Here is a 20,616-nt window from a genome sequence, read left to right as displayed (position 1 = left end):
TTAATGAGGGACAGAAGACTCTTCCGAGCCTTGGTCGATTATGCATAAGGGAAGAAGATCAAAACTTTGACTACTATCGAAGGATTCGAAACTTCGAGGTAAAAGAGGCTCTAAAGCAGATGAAAAATGGCAGGGCAGTAGGATATGATAATATTCCGATTGAGGTTTGGAAGGGTCTTGGAGAAAAAGGCATCAACTGGTTAACCAAGCTTTTTAATGAGATTTTAAGGTCAAAGCAGATTCCTGATGAGTGGAGAAAGAGCACCTTGGTACCTATCTAGAAGAATAAGGGGGATATACAAAGTTGTGAAAACTATAGAGGGATCAAGCTTATGAGTCACACTATGAAGTTATAGGAAAGAGTGATAGAACGGAGGTTGAGAAAAGAGACACAAGTAACAAAGAACCAATTTGGATTTATGCCAGGTAGATCTACCACTAAAGCGATATACCTATTAAGAAGGATGATGGAGAGGTATCGTAGTAATAAAAGGGATTTACATATGGTGTTTATTGATTTGGAAAAAGCGTATGATAGAGTACCAAGGGAGGTCTTATGGAAGGTTTTAGAAAAGAGGAGAGTAAGGATCGCATAACTAGTGTGAAGACTCAAGGTGGTATGACAGAGGAATTTCCTATTGGTATAGGATTACACCAGGGATCATCCTTAAGTCCATACCTTTTCAGTTAGTCTTGGAAGTACTCACAGAGCACATCCAAGAGCCTGTGCCATGGTGCATGCTTTTTGCCGATGATATCATCCTTATGGGAGAGTCAAGGGAAGACCTAAATAAGAAGTTGGAGTTATGGAGAGAAGCTCTAGAAGTGTATAGTCTGCGCATAAGCCGTAGCAAGACGGAATATATGGAATGTAAGTTCAGTCTGAGAAGGGAAAACCCTAATATAGAGGTGAAGATTGGAGAAAACATCCTACGAAAAGTTAAAAGTTTTAAGTATCTTGGGTGCATCATACATGATAATGGAGAGATTGAACAGGATGTAAATCATAGGATCCAAGCAGGTTGGTCAAAATGGCGGAGGGCATCTGTTTTTATATGCGACAAAAAAGTGCCTTTAAAACTTAAAGGCAAATTCTATCGCACCGCTATAAGACCGGCTATGCTTTATGGTACGGAGTGTTGGGCGGCTAAAGGGAGCACGAGCATAAGCTGAGTGTGGCAGAGATGAAGATGTTGAAATGGATGAGCGGTCATACGCGATTGGATAAAATAAGGAACGAAGATATAAGGGAGAGAGTTGGAGTAGCACCCATTGTGGAAAAGATGGTTGAATCGTGTCTTAGGTAGTTTGGACATGTGAGAAGAAGACCGATAGGACATCCAGTTAGGAGGGTGGATGAGATGGAAGATGGACAATGGGCGAAAGGCAGAGGAAGACGTAAGAAGACCATCCATGAGGTGGTCAAACGAGATCTACATGTAAACGGTCTCTCTGTTAACATGATACATGACAGAGCACAATGACGTTGTTTGATTCATGTAGCCGACCCCACTTAGTGGGACAAGGCTTTGTTGTTGTTGTTATTTATTGTACATCATTTAAATTCTCTTTGATTTCCCTTGTATTTAAGATATAAAAATCCCACCCAAGCACACTAATATAAAGGTAACTATAACTAATGTGAGAAAGGATTCCAATCCCTTGAAAATGCATAACTTCACTAGCACCTTTATGGCTTCACCTTTAACCAAATATTAATTTAATCTCAATTAAAAACCATATGTAAATAAACTTGCAAATGAAAATTGGTTAAAATTGGTTAAACAAGATTGCAGTTCAAGTGTCGGATGAAAAACTATTCAACCATACAAGATACATACCAAAATCAACCACGGTTAAAAAATATAATTTGAAATCTAAAATACAAATTCAAGATGAGCTAAACAATATATTTTTGTAGATAAATATATAATGACTGATTTTCATAACTACTTTTAGTATGCAAATACCACTTTTAAAAATGCTTTGCTAAATAAGTTAATGTCACCATAATATAGGTGTTTCTTGAAAAAATCAAATAAAATCAAAACTCACATGTATATAACCTTCCCCCTATGCCCCTATGTATTACTCCTGGCAGACAACTTCACTTTGTTCAACAATATCAGTTGGTGTTTGTGGTGATTTTCATGACAACTGCAAGCAAGATACCATTATTTTCATCATCAAACAAGATGAAGATGTGGAAGCAATTAAATATGGAAGGAAGATTTGAACGTTTGACATAAAAAGGGAAAGGGGGATAAGAAATTTTTGTCAGACTTACCAAGTGAAAATGAACCCCATAAGTCTATTACTACCAGCAACCGCGGCTTAAGGTTAGTCGAGAGAAGAAAGCATTCTAGTGATAGAAATTCAAATCGAGGAAAGTAAGAAAGAAGTAAAATGTTCAAAGAAATTCAGCACAAAAGTCTCATTGAAAGTGGTGTAAAGAGAAAAGTAAAGTTGAAAAATACAGAGAAGGATAAAGCAGCTACTCATACTCGTATGCCAGTTTCAAAACCAGAAACTTTGAAAGGGAAATTCAAAAGAAATTTATAGATTCAATTCAATTCAATTCAATTCAATTTACCCAATGCTCTAAAACTCTAAAGCAAGACACCATTTCAAATACTATAAAATCGAACAGAGCAAAAACAATGACATTCATACCTGCGACGAGGACCAAACCAGAACAACAGCAAATTCCGATCGTCGAATGCCAGATGAAGGCAACACGGGCTACGAGATGAATCCGTTCAACAATTCCACCGGCTTATATTTCAATCAATAGAGATAGGGAGGAGGGACCATGAAATAAGTCACCGACAGCTTCAATGCATGTGGGGAGGCGAGACGGGAAGTGAGGTTCGGAATCACCACGAAGCAGGAGAAGGAACTTCTCCAAGGCATTGGCAAGCTCAGTCCAAGGAGAATGAAATGACATGCGTGTTGGAGAGAGGTCGCAGTCATTGTGAAGAAGCACAAATGGTCACCATTGAACGCGAGCAACAGAGTTATCGACTCTGGGTAGGCGTGGCATGGGCAACCTCAAGAAGGCAGTACCTGAGGATTCCGATTGTGGCCACGGTCGAGGATCCAGGTTCCTGATTTTGCCTCCATGCAACAAACGATGTAAAGCTTCAGAAATAGCGTTGGAAACAATGGCATTCTTCAAGGGGGAGGGCGAGGAAGGGAGGTTTGGGGTTGTTAGGGAAGGGCGGGTCTCTGCGTGGGTACTGGGTAGTGCTTTGGGTCGGGCTGGGTTCTATTTGTGTGGGCTAGGTCAATTCTTTGGACTAAGGCCATGTCCAAAAACACAAACAAACAAAAAAATCTTGGCTTACTGGCTCAGCCATCCCTAACATAAAGCAGGAGACAAGCCTGCAACAAATCAGCCAGTGTCCATCTTATATTCATTAAGAGAGAATCTCTGTAAATCTGTATCAAATAACATCTGTACCATAGATTGACCCATAAAATATATATTACATTTTCATAAGATGGTGAATTTTAAGAAATAATTATATAAAGATTTGAACTTTAAATGATTGTAGTCACATCTTCATCTTCACTCTAACATGAAACCAGTCCAAAATATATACTAAATTAAGAAGAAAAACAACAACATTCAAACGTTGGTGGCGAGAATGAAGCAGCCACCAACGAGAAGAGCAAGGAGGTAAGAAGGAGTCGTGAGTGAAGAGAAAGGTGAAAACAAAATGAGATGGAGGTGAGAAGGAGCAGCTGATGACAAGGCTGGAAGCAAGAAGCTATCGGCAGAAAAGTAGGAGCCCAATGGGCACGACTTGACAATGATGGTGACAGGACTAGATCTGGCAAGGACGAGGCTGGTAGCGACAATCTGGAGGAGTTGGAGGTGATTGGAGGTGGCTAAACCAGCTGAGAGTGGCAAGCGAGGAAGGATCAGGGAGGTAATTCAGGTGAGTAGGGTCGTCGATGTGACTGAATGAAGGAGGTTGACCAATGAGAGTGGTGATTGCGAGGTTAAGCGGCTGAGTAGTGAGTGAAGGAGAATGAGAAAGGTGAAATGAGAAGCTGAAGATTGTTACTAGAGTTGAATGATTGATTTCGTTAAGTTAAAAGGAGATGGAGTAAATGATAAAAAAGGGTATTTTTAGAAATTTTATAAAATTTTTAACGGAAATAACTCTAAATTTAATTATTGGATATTTTGTCAAACGTTATTCATTCGATTCCAATATTTATGCCAGTAATATCTCATCCGGTAAACTTTCCTTATACTATCTTAAATCTAGTCCACCATGCTCCTTTACAAGTCGAGAAACTGCACCCAATAAAATTGGAACGTGTTGAGGACTCCCAACTAAAACTAGTATTGCCACCTGTCTCTTTGATACCTTATTGGAGAATAAATTAATATTTCCATTATTGGTTAAACATTGAGTTCCTTTATTTTGCAGATGAAAATCCTTTTCAATCATTAAAACTTGGTGTAAATAGTGGTTTTGATATGATATGCCAAAAATGTCATATTCATGTTACATTATAGTTATTTTTTTTCTACTGATAGAGAGGTACATTACTTATTTCTTTGTTTGTTTATTTTTTGTTACATGTTGATTAATATTGATAAGTGGGTACTCAATTAGTTAATATTAGTTTGTTAAATGATAGCTGACCAAATTTGTTAGCTGGAGTTAAATTAGTTACCATGGTTAGTTAGAGTTAGTTCACTATACTATAGTTTAAGTAGGATTTTGACCTGTATTACTATAATAAAATTGGTGTATAATGATGATATTTTGTTGTCATATTTAAAAATCGTGATGATAGATTTTGTATAGTAATAATTTTTGACTGTGATCTAAAAAGAATCTTTGGTCATTGTCTTTTAAAAACTATAATTATAGATATCTGTAGTCATAATCTGAAAGAGTGATCATAAATGTCTAAAATTATTTTAGAATTTAGGTCACTTTTTTTATGGTCATGATTAAAAGCATGACAAAAAAATACCTATGGTCACAGTTTTTTAAAAAGGGTAACTTAAAATGGTCTATCGCTACGTATTTGAAGTATGATCTAAAGTGATCTATAATCACAATTTTAAAGAGTAACTTAAAAGGGGTTTATGGTCACGGTTTTAATACGTGACCTAGCTAAAGAGATCTATCGTCGCGGTTTTGAAGTGTGACCTAAAAGATCTATTGCCACAGTTTTGAAGCGTAATCTAAAGATATTTATGGTCATAGTTTTAAAGAGTGACCTAAAAAGGTCTATAGTCATAGTTTTATAAAATAGTGATGTAAAAAAAATTTATGGCCACAATTTTAATGCATGACTTAAAATGATTTTATAGTCTTTTTTTTTAAAGTGTGGCCTAAAATGGTCTATAATAATAATTTTAAGTAATAACTAATGAAGTAACTAAATAAGGTTTTTGATAATTTGAGTTTAAATTATTTAATATTTTGATAATAATAATAATAATAATAATAATAATAATAATAATAATAATAATAATAATAATAATAATAATAATAATATTATTATTATTATTATTATTATTATTGAGTATTTTTATATTTAAAATTTAAAAATTTTAATAATTAAAAAATAATAAAAATTAAATAATTTAATTTGAATATTTAAGACATAGAGTTTAATTTATAAACAAAAAAATTAAATAAATTATTTTTAATTTTGAATTAGAATAATTATTTAATATTAATTTATAGTTTGACAAATAAAAAATATTATATTTTTAAAATAATTTTTATTGGGTTAATTTAGTCCTAAATTATTTTTAATTTAATATTTTAATCTAACAAAAGTATTTAAAAATATATAAAATTAATAATAACAAATTAAAAATAAAAGAGAAAAAAATTTGAAAGTAATAATAAAATTAGAAAGAAAAAAAATTGGAAGTGTATGTTGTTAAAGGAGGGAACCAAAATATTAATCTCTGTGCGCGCCATTCACCCCCTTTCGACCCCTAAACGCATTACAAGAAAAAGTAGTATTTATAATAAAAAAAGGTTAAAAAAAGCTGAATTTTAAATTAAAGAAATTTATAACAAAAAAAAATTATTAGAGGGTTCATTGTAGGAAGAAGCGTATTTTTTGTCAATTAAAAAAAAATTAAAAATAAAATAATAAAATCGATAGTCTAGTGGTTGATTTTTTTATGACGCATTAACCCTTTTTCAATATTGTCACATTGTCAGCGAATTAAGTATTTTAAATACTTTTATTTCAAAATCGATGAATACGACGTCTATTTTATTATTTATATTATCCACAATATTTACTATCAATAATTTTGAACGGTTTAAATTACTTTCTAAAATTAAATAAATGGCATAAATTTAATGTATAAAATAAACACTTAGAGTGTTATTTTTTTTTAAAAAATTAAAATCGACGACGTCGATTTTTTTTACTAAAAACAAATCTCTGCGTCCCCTTCCCGCTCTAAAATTCAGAAACACCATTTTATCAGTAACCCCCAAATTCATACACCATTTTCATCACTACCCCGGGTTCACTTCCCCCAAATTTCCCATTTCATCGGTAACCCCCAAATTCACACAATTTTCAACCGTCATTCTCCACTGCCGTCGCTCCTGTTGCTCACTCTGCCGTCGCGTTCTGTTGCTGCTGTGCCGCTGTCGCTCCCCACGTTCGCGCCACTGTCGCTCCTTTTGCTCGCACCGCTATGGCTCCTTCTCTCTATTGCCGCCATCGCTCCTCCTACTTTGGTCCTCCTCCGCTCTCTTTTACGCGTCTTCTCTCTCTCTCAATCGGGCTCACAAGAATCTAGTATCTTTTTTCTAGGTTTCCTCTTTTTTGGCTTTCTGTTTTATAATACGCTTTAAAAATTCAATGGCTTTGTTCTTATTGTATGCATAATAGGAAACTGTAAGTGCTAGATTATTAACAAATTTATCAAACAGACCACAATGCAATGATCGATGTAGAGGCATGTTGAGATCAATAGCTTCTGTTTGAGAGAGTGCTAGATTATTAACATTTGTGCAACTGTAAGTGTTTTCTGGTAGAAATATATATTTATCAATTTAGAAATTTTTTGGTAAAGAACAACGACAGAGAATTTTTTTGCTGTATGAACCATTTGGTACAGGAAAATCATATTTGGCTAAGGCTGTTGCAACAGAAGTTAACTTCGCATTTTTTAGGTAAGTTTATTTAATTATTCATTCTATCTTTTTCTTGAGAGCAGAATAGAATTTACTAGGTTTAGAAATCTACCTGTTAAGGAATTTTTCATATTACAGAGAAAATCTTTACAATGCATATGTATATTCATAAGTGAAACTATATATATACTAAATTTCATACATGTTTTTTTTTCTTTAAAGTATTAATATTGCCAACATTTTTAACCTTTTGACAGTTTTTATAATCAGTGTTTCTTCATCAAACCTTGTATCAAAGTGGAAGAGTGAAAGTGCAAAGTTGGTTTCAAGTCTTTTCCAAACGGCTAGAGAAAATGCTCTTTTTATCAGTTTATCTTGATTAGATTAGCATTATTTACTGCTTATTAGTCAAGAAGCTAGTTTGTATTATCTTAGATGACTAAATTTTTTTTCACGTGTATAGCCTAAATTAGCTTCCCTTCATTGTGCTTCCCTTAAGCCCTTCTGGCCTTGTTCTGCTTCTGGTATATGTGAAACAGGTTCTATGTTATCAGATTGTGACTGAATAAATTAAATATCTGTTCAAGGCCTTTTGCATCTAGTTGTTGTGACTGAATATGCAGAAAGATTGTAGGTGTCATGTTATCAGCCAGTAGCTTAGTCTCAGTAATTTGATGCACGGAAAACTTGTCTCATAACAAATTTCCTTCGGCAAGTGTACCGAATTTGTCGTCAAGTAAAAACTCACAATAGAGTGAGGTCGAATCCCACAGGGATTGATTGATCAAGCAACTTTAATTAGAGGAATGTTCTAGTTGAGCGAATCAGAATTTGAGTTGAGAATTGCAGAAAATTAAATGGCGGGAAAGTAAATAGCAGAAAAGTAAATGCTAGAAATAAAGAGCTGAATGTAGATGACGGAAAGTAAATTGCAGAATCTTAAATGGGAATGGGGAAATTGCTCATAAAAGTAAATGACAGAAATTAAAGAGAATGGGTAAGATCAGAAATGGGGGGTTCATTGGGCTCAGGAGATGTTGCATTCTCCGGATCAATTTTATTTTCATCTCTTCCTCAATCAATGCACTCATTGATCTCCTTGGCAATCTTAAGTGATCGAATTACAATTCCTTGTAATTCAATCTCTTAAATCTTGATCAATAGCCAATTCTTTGGTCAATTGCTCATGAGAAGAGATGAAGTATGGTCACTGATTATACCACATGCATTTCCCAAATCAAGTGTTGAGAGGATTATAGTCACATATCCATCCAAACCCAATTTGGTCCAGCATGAGAAAGCATTTCTAGCATGATCTCTTCATTCCTCTTTCAAGGTTCAGAAGAGATCCAAGTTTGAATAGCTTCTTTTCCAAGATAACTACCCAATTGGATGAAGATCGAAAGCTTTCAAGTAAAATCAAGAGAAAAGGTAGAAGAATAATAATGAAAACTAGTATTGATCCATCAAATTACAACAGAGCTCCCTAACCCAATGAAAGGGGTTTAGTTGTTCATAGCTCTGGAAAATGAAAACAAAGATGGAGAATACATGATGAAACTAGAAGTGCAGAGAAAGTAAAATACAGAGAGTAGTTCTATGCCAAGAGGCTCCCTATATTTTCCAACTCTCAAAATAATTCAAAGCTACTCCTATATATACTACTCTTCTGATCTTCTAGTTGCATCTTCAAGTCTTGGGTATGGGCCTTTGGATCTTGAGTTTGAAGCAGTTATCTTCTTCATTGGGCTTGGCTTTACTTGCAGAGAGAAAGTGTGAAGTGGACAGAGACTTTAGCTCAGGACGTTAGTGGTGTTAACGTTCAGTGAAAATATGGGTTCGAGAACGTTAGTGACAATCACCTTTTTCACTAACGTTCCTCACCCAAGTAAGAGCCACGTTAACCTCAACGTTAGTGGCACAAACGTTGCCACTAACGTTGCCTCTTTGTCCTTCACACACGTTATTGGGACTTACCTTTCCCAATAACGTTGAGAAGCCTCCTCCTTCCCTACGTTAGAGTCCACGTTAACTTAGTTAACGTGGCTCCTTAACGTAGGCTTGCCAACCTTCGAGAACGTTAGTGACACTTACCTTTGTCAATAACGTTCCAATGTGCCCCTAGCTCCCACGTTAGAGTCCACGTTAACTAGGTTAACGTGGCCTTTAACGTGGCTGTGCTAGCCATCTCCAACGTTAGTGACAAAGGTGAATGTCACTAACGTTGACTCATCATCTCTCCTCCTCACGTTAGCTTTCACGTTAACTAAGTTAACGTGGGAGTTAACGTGGCTCATTGTGGCTTGTGTGGGCTCCTTCCAACATTAGTGACAATGTTAGGTGTCGCTAACGTTGGTGATCACCTTCCTTCTTCACGTTAGCTTCCACGTTAACTAGGTTAACGTGGGAGTTAACGTGGCTTATTGGGGCTTGTGTGGGTTAATCCCAACGTTAGTGACAATGTTTGGTGTCACTAACGTTGTCGATCACCTACTTTCTTCACGTTAGCTTCCACGTTAACTAGGTTAATGTGGAAGTTAACGTGGCTTATTGTGACTTGGCCAACGTTAGTGACAAAGTTGAATGTCACTAACGTTGGCTTCCCCTTTACTTCTTAACGTTAGAGGCCACGTTAACTAAGTTAACGTGGCTCTTAACGTGGCCACTTATGAGCTTGGTCCAACGTTAGTGACAAAGGTAAGTGTCACTAACGTTGGCTCCATTTCCCTTCCTCCACGTTAGAGTTCACGTTAACCTAGTTAACGTGACTCTTAACGTGGGCAATGATGGCTTCGAGAGCGTTATTGGCGATTACTTTTCTCATTAACTTTGCAAGTTACTCCCATTCCACGTTAGGAATTACGTTAATTAGATTAACGTGGCTGCTAACGTAGTTCTTCCTTGCTTCATTTGTCCTGAAATCAAGCAATAGAGTGCATCAAAGTTCTAGTCCAAGTCATGGGAAATACAACATCCAATTTGTCATTAAATTCATGCAAAATCCTCATGAAATCATATAAAGTGCACAATGTATGCTTGAATCAAGATGTAAGTGAATATCTACCCAAAACTAGCTTATTTTCTAAGGAAATGCATGAAACTACCCTAAAAACAGTAAAGAAAAAGTCAGTGAAACTGGCCAAAATGCCCTGACATCATAATTTCATCTAAATAAGCACATAAACTAAAAGAATGGTATAATTTTTCCAAAATGCATTTAGTATTCTGACGTTTTGATATTCTTATTAGGCAAATGCTATTGTGCAAAAGCTACTAATTGGAAGTAACTTGGAGAAAGATGGTCCCACCACTTTGTTAATTACTGCATATATTGTATGTATGGACTATTCCTTTTATTTTTTAAGTTTTATTTGTTTAATTTTAGTAATGCATTATTGGAAAGAAACTTCAGATAACATATCTTCCAGCAGCTTTCCGTGTTATGCTTTCGACATGCTTAGCCTGTTGATATTATTTTCCATCCCAGTTGAAGTTCTATTAGCTATATACGATGTATGCATTTTTTCTATTTTTGTATGATCCTATTCTCATGTAAGTATATGTTAGTGGGAAGAAAGGTGTAAAGTTACATTTTCGCGAAAAATAATGAATCCTCCTTACAAAAGCTTACTCTTTTCATTTTATAATATTTGTTCAATCTGCTCTTCTTAAGGTCTCAAAATATTTGTCTAATTTATAATATTTAGTTAGTATCAATTTAAGTTTTCAAATTTATCCCTAATGATGTAATTTGAAGAAAGACAATAAGTGTAATATAAATTGTATTAATTAATTGAGGTTTGTCATTTTTATGAGTTTAATTTGGTATTTTCACATAATTTTGTACTATTATCAAGATTTTTTTTGTTTTCCTTAGTCCGTGTTTTTTTTTTTGGAAAATAAAAGAAGTAGATTTTCTCAATAAATGGGTTTCCCTCCGTTTTGCTAGATGAAATGGATCAGTTGTTTGATAAAAGAAAATACTAGTTAAAGCTCCACCCATAAAAACGAAAAGTACAAATTATTGCTGATACATCTATTGAGAACATTGTATTTAATTAATAGGGTAAATATTTGTTCTCCAAGCTGTGTTGTGTACTTTGTAAGACCCGGTTAATTAACGGCTAATTAACCCACAAAATGAGAATTTATTCTAGAAAGCCAAAAATATTATTTTTATGGCTAAATGTGATAGAGGGGATTGAGACGAGAATTTCAGTACTAATTTTATAGAAATCGGACCAAGATTGGACCGAACGGGCCGAACCGGGCTAACCGGACCCAAAGTGGACCCTTGGCCCAACTAAACTAAACCAAAACCCTAGTTTTCAGAATTCTCTCTCCTCATTTAGCTCTCAAACACGCTGAAATTGGTATGGAGGGGGGGGGGGAAGAACACTCTCTCAAGTTCTCTCCCTTGGTTGATCTTCAAACCACCATAACTTTTGATCTAGAGCTCCGATTGCCGCTTCGTTTGCGGCCACGCGTTCACCACGGAGAGCTCTACAAAACCCATACAATCAATCTTGAGGTAAGCCACGTTTTACTGTTCGAAATTCCAGCCCTTGATTTCGAGTTGCATGAGCAAAAATGTTGAGATTTTGGGTTCTTTGATGTTATAGGACCTAACTCTCTTGAAGGAGAAGGTTAATCTTGTCTCCTTGGACATTGGGTGTGGTAAGATTCTCAACTCTAGTATAATTTGTTGTTCTATAATGTTTGGGTATTGAGATGTTGTGTATGGATATGATGATTGTGGCTTAGGTTGTGTATATGTGAATATTGGAGCTTGATTGGTGATTTTGGAAAGCTTGGAAGAGGGTTTTGTGTGATAAAATCTGTTCTTGGAGGTGTTGATACCTTGAGAGCTTGTGGACAATTGGTTTGGGAGTGCTCCGGTTGAGCTTGGAAAATCGGCTAAGGTATGGTTTCGGTTTCCCGTATCTAATATGTAATGTGGTAGGAAATACTTAGGCTAGAGGCCCTAAGATAGGCATTGGATTGTTGATGTTGTTGAATGGTTGAGATATATGATGTGTTCATATATGTGATTATGAATATTGATGTCTTGATTGTGTGATATGTGAGAAGTGCATGTTGTGATATATGCTTGATGGATGATTGAGGTTGAATTGATGGGTGGTACCATGTTGATGGTGAGTATGATGTTGATCATGTATAATGATGGTTGATAGGAAATGGTATTATTGGAAATTGGGATGAGGAAGGATGTATGACATGATATTGTGTTAGTCCTTTAGCCATTTGATTGAGAAGTGTTAAAATGGTTGGATGTGGTTTTGGGAATTTTGGTAAAATGTCAATGTGTGAGTTGAGGATGGCTTGATGTTGATTTTGGTACATTTTGATTGATTTCAAAGAAAAGGGATGAAATTGGCATGTTTTGATTGATTTTGAAAAGAGTTGAAAGTGGCTTGTTTTGAAAATGGCACTTTGTGGTTTTGTATGAAAATATGGTTTTTGGGCATACTTTGACGGGACATAACTTGGACTACGGATCTCTGTTTTCTGCCAAATCTGTTTAGAAATGAAATTGGATCCGAGATGTCCATGCCGTTCGAAGAACAGGTGAAAAACGATTTAAAATGAGAACGTTATGTCCGTCGGAAGATTGGGGTTTGAGTCTGTGAATTCTGCAGCTTTTAACTTAGAAAATTATTAGCAGAATGACCCCTCGCGCTTAGGCGCACTTGGCGCGTACGCGCCGTTCTTCCAGAAAGCACCATCCACGCGTGCGCGTGATGTGCGCGGGCGCGCCGAATGTGCTGCACCCAATGCCCAGCCATTTTCCAGAGAGTTGTGCTAGAGTTGTGCCAGTTTTGTGCCTGGGGCGCAAGAGCACCCACGCGTACGCGTGGCTGACGCTTGCACGTCGTTTGGCTAATTTTCAATCCGCGCGTTTGCGCATATGACGCTTGCGCGTCGAGAAGTTTTTAAGGCCATCCACGCGTGCGCGTGGAGTGCGCGTACGCGTGGCCCTATTTTCATCCCAAGTTGATTTTTGAGTTTTAAAAGCCAAATTTCATACTTCTAAACCTCCAATCTCACCACTTATGTCTTAAATCATTATGATATGCCTAGCATGAGAAAAAGGGCTAGTGAATATGGTAACTTGCGAGTGAAGCAAGGGGAAAAATGAATGATCATTGAGGATCAAAGATGATTATGTGAGATGCGGAGAATGGCGGTGGAAGTGCTTGTTATGCCATGGGCCGAAGGGCCGTAAATGTTAATGAATCGGCTGGTTATGGATTTAACCGTGAGCCGGATGGCTAGATTATTGCCGTGTGACGGCGGAGCCATGTTTATGGCTAAGTATAAATGCATATATGCTGTTGAATGAATTGTGAATGTTTGCACTTCCACCATTGGAGATGAGGGTTTCCCTGGGTAGTAGCAGTGGCTAGCCACCACGTGCTCCAGGTTGAGACTCGAAGCTCTGTTAACCCAATGTCGTAAGTGTGGCCGGGCACTGTGAAAGGCCCGAATGAGCTCGCCCCCATAAATATTCACCAGTGATGGTGATGGATAAATATTCACCAGTGAGGGTGATGGATATGGATCATGATTATGATCAAGTTTATGATGAGTATAACTCGAGTTGGGGATGCACGACAGAAGGACAGTCCAATGGTTAGCTACCAGGACTTGTCAGGTTAGCTCTATAACCGACAGATGATATCATCAGCCACTAGGGACAGGCATGCATCATAAGCATACTACTAGAATTGTTTGAGATTGCCTATTTGACTGCATATTACTTGCTAATTGCTTAAATGCCTTATCTGTTCCTATTTGTAAAATCTCTTGTCTGATATAACTATGTTTGCTATATTATACTCATGCTGGTAGTTGGGAGGTCTGAAGAAATTGGAAAGGGAAGTATTAGTTAGACTGAAGAATCTTTAGTCAGTTGCCACTTACGGTTTAGCTTGTTTATAAGCTTTGATATTATCTGGAGGAAGTTCTAGGATTGCCTTCGGCTTTCCTCTATTATTATGTATTATATATGTGGAAGCTGTTACCGTGCTGGGGACCTCTGGTTCTCACCCATGCGGATTTTGTGGATTTCAGATGCAGGACGCGAGGCTTCTCGTTGAGGCATGCTGGAGACTTCTGGATTAGCGAAGATCCTTTGTTCTCGGGACTCTATTTTGGTTTATATATCTTGTTAGATATTTTTATCTCCATTAAATAATACAAACTGTGATGACTCCTCTTATAGGAGGTTTTGGAGAATAGGTTTCTGTATTTGTGTCCCTTTGGGTTTCCTTTGGGGTTTTCCTTATTTTATTATATGTATATATTGCTATGCTCGGACCGGTTATCTTCGCAACCGGGTTTTGAGTCTTGATATTCTTGTTTTTGACACTCTTTATATATATGATCTTGCACTAGCTTATCCTTTGCTCGTTACGTTATCGATCGGAGTGTTGCGTTTCGAGTTACGATTTTTGTTTACCCTTTTTTCTAAAGGCTCCTAGTTATAATCAATCATTCATACTACTATACGTACTAAATTTTTGTTTTAGAGGTCGTAATACCTTGCCATCTCTGAATTATGACTTAAGCATAAGTCTCTGTATGGTAGGGTGTTACACACTTATACTTAGGGGGCAATTCTCACATTCTTGCTACTCTTCATTTAAAATTTATATAGTATACTTTTCTATGCCTATTTCTGTCTTTACAAATGTTCTGTAGGTTGTGGTGTACCAATGAATAATCAGAGAAAAGCCAAATAGTGAGAAGGAAGCTCGGGAATTCATCAAAGGTTTAGTTTGGCTCAGGTTCCATCATTACAGATTCTAATTTGTATTCTTTCATTAATTTAATAACTCTAAAAATATCAGTTCAACTAAAAAACAACTAGAAGAAAGACAGAGCATCACATAGTTAGAATCAAAATCTTATTGTAGGGCACAATACATTAATTTAATTTCATATTTTGAGGAGTTTGGTAATAGAACTATTGATGGTCTTGGTCTGGTTTATGTTATTGGCATGTGTTTTGGACTTTTTGGTTTTGTTTAGTTTGATTATGTGACTATGTGAGTGTTGTGTTGATTTGGATTTGTTTGTGCTAAGTTGTGTGTTTGGTTCTTATTTTGTTTGGTTAGCTCAATTCATAAAAAAATGTGTGAAACAGGTTCCATTATATGTTTCAACAAAGTTAACAAAGCTGAGAATTTTTGTGTTTGTTCCAATGCCAGAGAGGTATATAAAATCATGCACAAGCTGGATTGCATATGAAACTGTGGTGGTGCCTTACTTGCTCCATTCTCTTCAGGCATTTACAGTGAGGGCAATTCCTGAGGCATTTGTTGATTCCTATATGCCGCGTTATTTTCTCTTCAAAAATCTAGCATGCATTTTTAAAGGACTAGAATATTGTCATGTATATTTTTTTGTTTGGTTATATTATGGATAATAACATGCTTATTTCAATGTGTACATTATACATTTTATTTTTATATTTAAAAGTTTATTTATCTTGTTATCTAATATTTTGTATAAATTTTATTTTGGGTAAAGTATACTTTTTGTCCTTGAAGTTTGACAAAAATTTTAAAAATACCCCTAAGTTTTATTTTGTTTCAATTTTGTTCTAAAAGTTTTCGATTTGCATCAAATATATCCTCGACGGCTAAATTTTCAAAACAATTAAGATCAATCTAACAATAATGCATGAAAATTATGCTTGATTTGTTTGTGTTGAGGGTTGTTCTTATGAAATTGTTGTTGAATTGGTCTTTAATTTTTTGAAAAATTAGCCGTCAGGGGTATATTTGATGCAAATCGAAAACTTCTGGGACAAAATTGAAACAAAATAAAACTTAGGGGTATTTTTGAAACTTTTGTCAAACTTTAGGGACAAAAAATATACTTTACCCTTTTATTTTTATATTTAAAGTTTAATTGCATTAATTATCTACTATTTTTCAAATAGAAAAAATAATTAAAAAATATGGCTATTAAATCGACGATAACATTGTCGTTTTTTAAATTTAAAATAGACAAAAGAAAACAAAATATAGACAAGAAACTTGTCGGTATTTTAATAATTAAATCGACGGCTTCTTTATCGATTTTAATGAATCAAATATCGACAGAAACGTTGTCAATATTGTATAATAATATCGACGGCAAACTTGTCGATTTTATTAAGCAAGTAAAATTTTCAAACTCATATTATAGACAGAAAGATTGTCGATTTTATTGAATAATTATCGATGGCTTGCAAGCAGTCGATTTTATTTGAATATTGAAAAATCGACAGGCTTAATAGCGACCACATCCGTCGTCGATTTTGCCATCAATTTTTAATATTATTGACAGCCTAACCGTCGATTTGGCGGTCGATTTTAACAGTGTTTCTTGTAGTGGTTGTTGCAGTACGTCCTGTTACAAAAAGTTTTTGTAAAAAAAAAAATAAAACTGTTACAGTATAAAGTAATATTTTGTAACAAATTTTTTTAATACAAAAACAAAAATTTGTTACAAAAGTGGTAACAATTTTTTACCTTTAAAATATTTTTCGTAACGATATAAATTATTCTATCATAAAATTCTGTTACAAAATATAACTTGAGTTTGTAATATGTTTTATTCTGTTAGTTACAGAAGCACAATATTTATTTTGTAACAATTTTTTAAACACAAATTACATACATAATTGATCAAATTGTATTATTTTTTAATTAATTGATATATTAACAAATTTACTGAGTAACTCAATATTTATATAATATATAACAACATAGATAATTCAAACATCTTTATTTAACTAAGATTGTTTTAAAATAAAATAGCATTATTGTCTACATAAATTAGTTTCACAAGTTTACCTTTAAAAATATTTTTCATAACAATATAAATTTTTCTATCATAAAATTTTGTTACAAATATAACTTGATTTGGTAACATTTTTTATTCTGTTACAAAAGTATAATATTTATTTTATAACAATATTTTTAACACAAATTACACACATAATTTACCAAATTGTATTATTTTTTAATTAATTGATATATTAATTAATTTACTGAGCAAGTTAATATTTATATAACATATAACAACATAGATAATTCAAACATCTTTTATTTAACTAAGATTGTTTTAAAATAAAATAACATTAGTGTCTACATAAATTAGTTCCACAAGTTCAACTAAAAATTAGAAGTTCTACATAGATTAGTGTAAACTTCGAGTAATTAGTGAATAATTAGTTAATAAATTAATTATTAATCAAATAAATTAGAAAATAAAATTTTATGGTTTAGTGAGGTAGAAATAATTAAAATATGAATTTAGACACTAATTTTAAAGAATTTAATCCAAAATTAGGACGAATAAGACCAAACAAAACAAATTTGGCCCAAATAAACCCAAGGTCCAGCCCACATATATATATATATATATATATATATATATATATGAAGGGCATTAGCCCTTCTTTCCTCAATTGAGGATGGAAGCACGCTGAGGATAGGAGAAAGGAAAGCATGAACATGCAAACCTTGGTTTCAAAATTCAATCTCAGATAATTTTTGATCCGGAGCTCTGATCGCCGCACCGTTTGCGGTCACGCGACCGCAACATTAAGCACTACAAAGCCCAGTACTTAATTAGGTAAGGAAGTCACTTTTCAGTTTCGATTTTCTCTTTTCCCAATTTCAAAAATTCTACGATTTGGGGTATTGAGATTTTGTTGATTTTGATGTTTAGGATCAAGTTAACTTAGTGGATGTGATGGGTTTTAGCTCAATTCTTCTGTTGGCAAGGTGAGGAATGTTTAATCCTTGTTAAGTTATCTAATTAGTGAACTTTATGGTAATTTTAGTGTTATTTTGTAAAATTAGTTTGGATTGTGTATTTTAGAAACAAATTGGCGATGATGGAGATATTGGACTCTGGGGAGTCGGAGACCCGTTTGGTGAGACTTTGAAACTTGGGTACCGTGGAACAATGACAAATTGTGACGTTCCGGATTTTATGAGGAATCAGCCAAGGTATGGTTTTGGTTTCTCGTATATAATATGTAATATATCGTGAAAACTTAGGCTAGTTGACCTATAGGATAAGTTGACTTGATTGTTGGTTATTGAATTAAATTATTGATTGAGATGTGTTGAGAATAATTGTTAAATTGGTGCTATGAAATTGGTTAAGTTGATCATGAGGTGTTAAATGTTGTCTGTGAGAATATGTTGTTTGTGATAATTGATGAGGATATTAATTGATGATAATGATAGTAGGATGACTTGTGAATTGTGTTGCATTGGTTTGTGAGATTGTATATGATGAAAATGCTAAGAATTGGGTATTTGCATGTGATGGAAGAGATAGAATAGGTATGAGACAGTTTTGTACACAGTTATGCTGAAATTGGAGTGTGAGTTATTAGTTTTTGAAAGAAACTTGGTGAAATAACGGTTTAAGGATTTTGTGAAAAATCTGATTTTTGGCCAAATTTTGGCGAGCCATAACTTGGCTTCCGGATCCCCAAATTATTTCAAACTTATTTAAAATGAAATTGGGTCCGTGAAGTTTACGCCGTTCGAAGAACGGATGAAAAATGTTTTAAAACAAAAAAGTTATGCGCGTTGGAAGTTTGGAGTGCAAAGCTGAAAATTCTGTAGCATTCACCATTTTTGCTGTTCTGCATAACTTGCGTACGCGACCACTGTATACGACGTGACCAACCTATTTGGGTTGGGTATCTCACGTACGGAAGCATAGAAAGTTGTACGCCCACGCGTACGCGTGACCTTTCAGTAATGCACTCCCACGCGTACGCATGACCCCTGTTTTAGCAAACATGAATGTTGTGTTTTAAAGCTAAATTTTAAACCTCTAAACTTCTATTTTAACCCTTCTAACCTTGGATCTTAGTAATAGGCATAGTAATGAGATGAAGTTATGAAATGGAGGTTACTTGGAAGAGAAGAAAGTTTGAAAAGTGGTGAATTACGAATGAAAAGTGTGTAAATGTGATTGTGGCCCCGAGTAGTAGGCTGTAGCGATGTCTACTTGCTCCGGATATGAAATAGGGGAGAAAAGTTTGAAGAAATAAATTTAATTATGGATTTTTAATTGAATATATGTTTGAGACCCTGGGTAGTAGCAAGGATGGTGGTTCGTCCCGCTTGCTCCAAGTTAATGTTTGAGATTTGATAACAAGGATGATTGATTTAAATTGAATGAATGTATGTTTGAGATACCTGGGTAGTCGCAAGGATGGTGGTTCATCCCACTTGCTCCATGTCAGTGATTGTGATGCCTGGGTAGTAGCAGCAGCAGTAGTGATTATTCAACTTGCTCCAGGTTGAGCTTTTAAATACCTGCCTCAGTAGTAGCCACAGTAGTGGTTATTCCACTGGCTCTGGGTTAAGCGGGTAGTAGTAAGGGGGTTGTAGCTCAAACCCACTTGCTCTGCATGGGTATTTCAGTCTATGGTTAGCTACCAAGACGTATCGGGTTGGCTATATAACCGACAGATGATATCATCAGCCGTAGGACAGGCATGCATCATGTGCATATGTTTGATTTGCCTGTTTGTGCATTAATTTGGAGTGCCTATGTGAATTAGTATGCCTAATTGTGATACTTGCTACTTGCATTACTTGTACTCTAATTTTGTTTGCCTTTGCTTGTATTATTTGTCTGTGCACTGGTGAATTTGGATGGTCGGATGAGGTAGAAGGGGAATTGTAGAATTAAAGTTTTATGAGATAGTGAGTGGATTGTAATTTGAGAGATTAAGCTAGGATTGAGTTAGAACCTTAAGAACCTTAGATAACTACCCCTATTTATGGCTTCTGACTTATGTTTTTAAGTTGTATAATCTGAGTGTCGGAGTTCTAGGATTGCCTCTGGCTTTCCCGAGACCTTATTTATTATATATGTGGGCACCTTAACCATACTGAGAATCCTTGGTTTTCATCCCATACAATATTGTTATTTTTTCATATGCAGGTTGAAAAGCACCACACTGTATTCTGGAGACTCTGATGAAGCAAAGAACTCTTGGGACTCAGGGACGTATTTTGTTTATATTTATATATGTATATAGATTCTCCGCTCTGTATTTTATGTTTGTCCCTCTTAGAGGTTGACTCAAAGAAACAGGTATCTTTTCTGCTTTGGGTCATTTTGGGATTCTCTTATATATATATATATATATATATATATATATATATATATATATATATATATATATATATATATATGTATGTATGTATGTATGTATGTATATGCTCTGGCTCGTTTATCTTCACGAACTGAGTTGGAAGCTTTGTTAATTGTATCTTTGACATTCCCTTTTTATTATTCATATACATATATCTTGTAAAACCCAAGGGATTAGTAAATAATATTATTAATCAAGAAATTAAAAATGTTAATTTTATATTAAAATAGGATAGAGCTAATTAAAACGAAAATT

General features: G+C 34.9%; 2 long non-coding RNA genes across 2 annotated transcripts; one reads left to right on the top strand and one right to left on the bottom strand.

Moving 5' to 3' along the window:
* Positions 1-1,770: 1,770 nt before the first annotated feature.
* Positions 1,771-4,077, bottom strand: LOC112769070 (uncharacterized). Its single transcript, XR_011876815.1, has 3 exons — positions 2,674-4,077; positions 2,288-2,362; positions 1,771-2,157 (listed from the first exon to the last, which is right to left on the bottom strand). It is a non-coding gene; the product is annotated as an uncharacterized lncRNA (long non-coding RNA).
* Positions 4,078-11,488: 7,411 nt separating this feature from the next.
* Positions 11,489-14,571, top strand: LOC140181611 (uncharacterized). Its single transcript, XR_011876583.1, has 4 exons — positions 11,489-11,679; positions 11,771-11,825; positions 11,913-12,070; positions 14,244-14,571. It is a non-coding gene; the product is annotated as an uncharacterized lncRNA (long non-coding RNA).
* Positions 14,572-20,616: the final 6,045 nt, after the last annotated feature.

This window comes from Arachis hypogaea, chromosome 18, assembly GCF_003086295.3.
Source record: "Arachis hypogaea cultivar Tifrunner chromosome 18, arahy.Tifrunner.gnm2.J5K5, whole genome shotgun sequence".
Classification (NCBI taxonomy): domain Eukaryota; kingdom Viridiplantae; phylum Streptophyta; class Magnoliopsida; order Fabales; family Fabaceae; genus Arachis; species Arachis hypogaea.
This window is presented reverse-complemented; position numbering and strand designations above follow the sequence as displayed.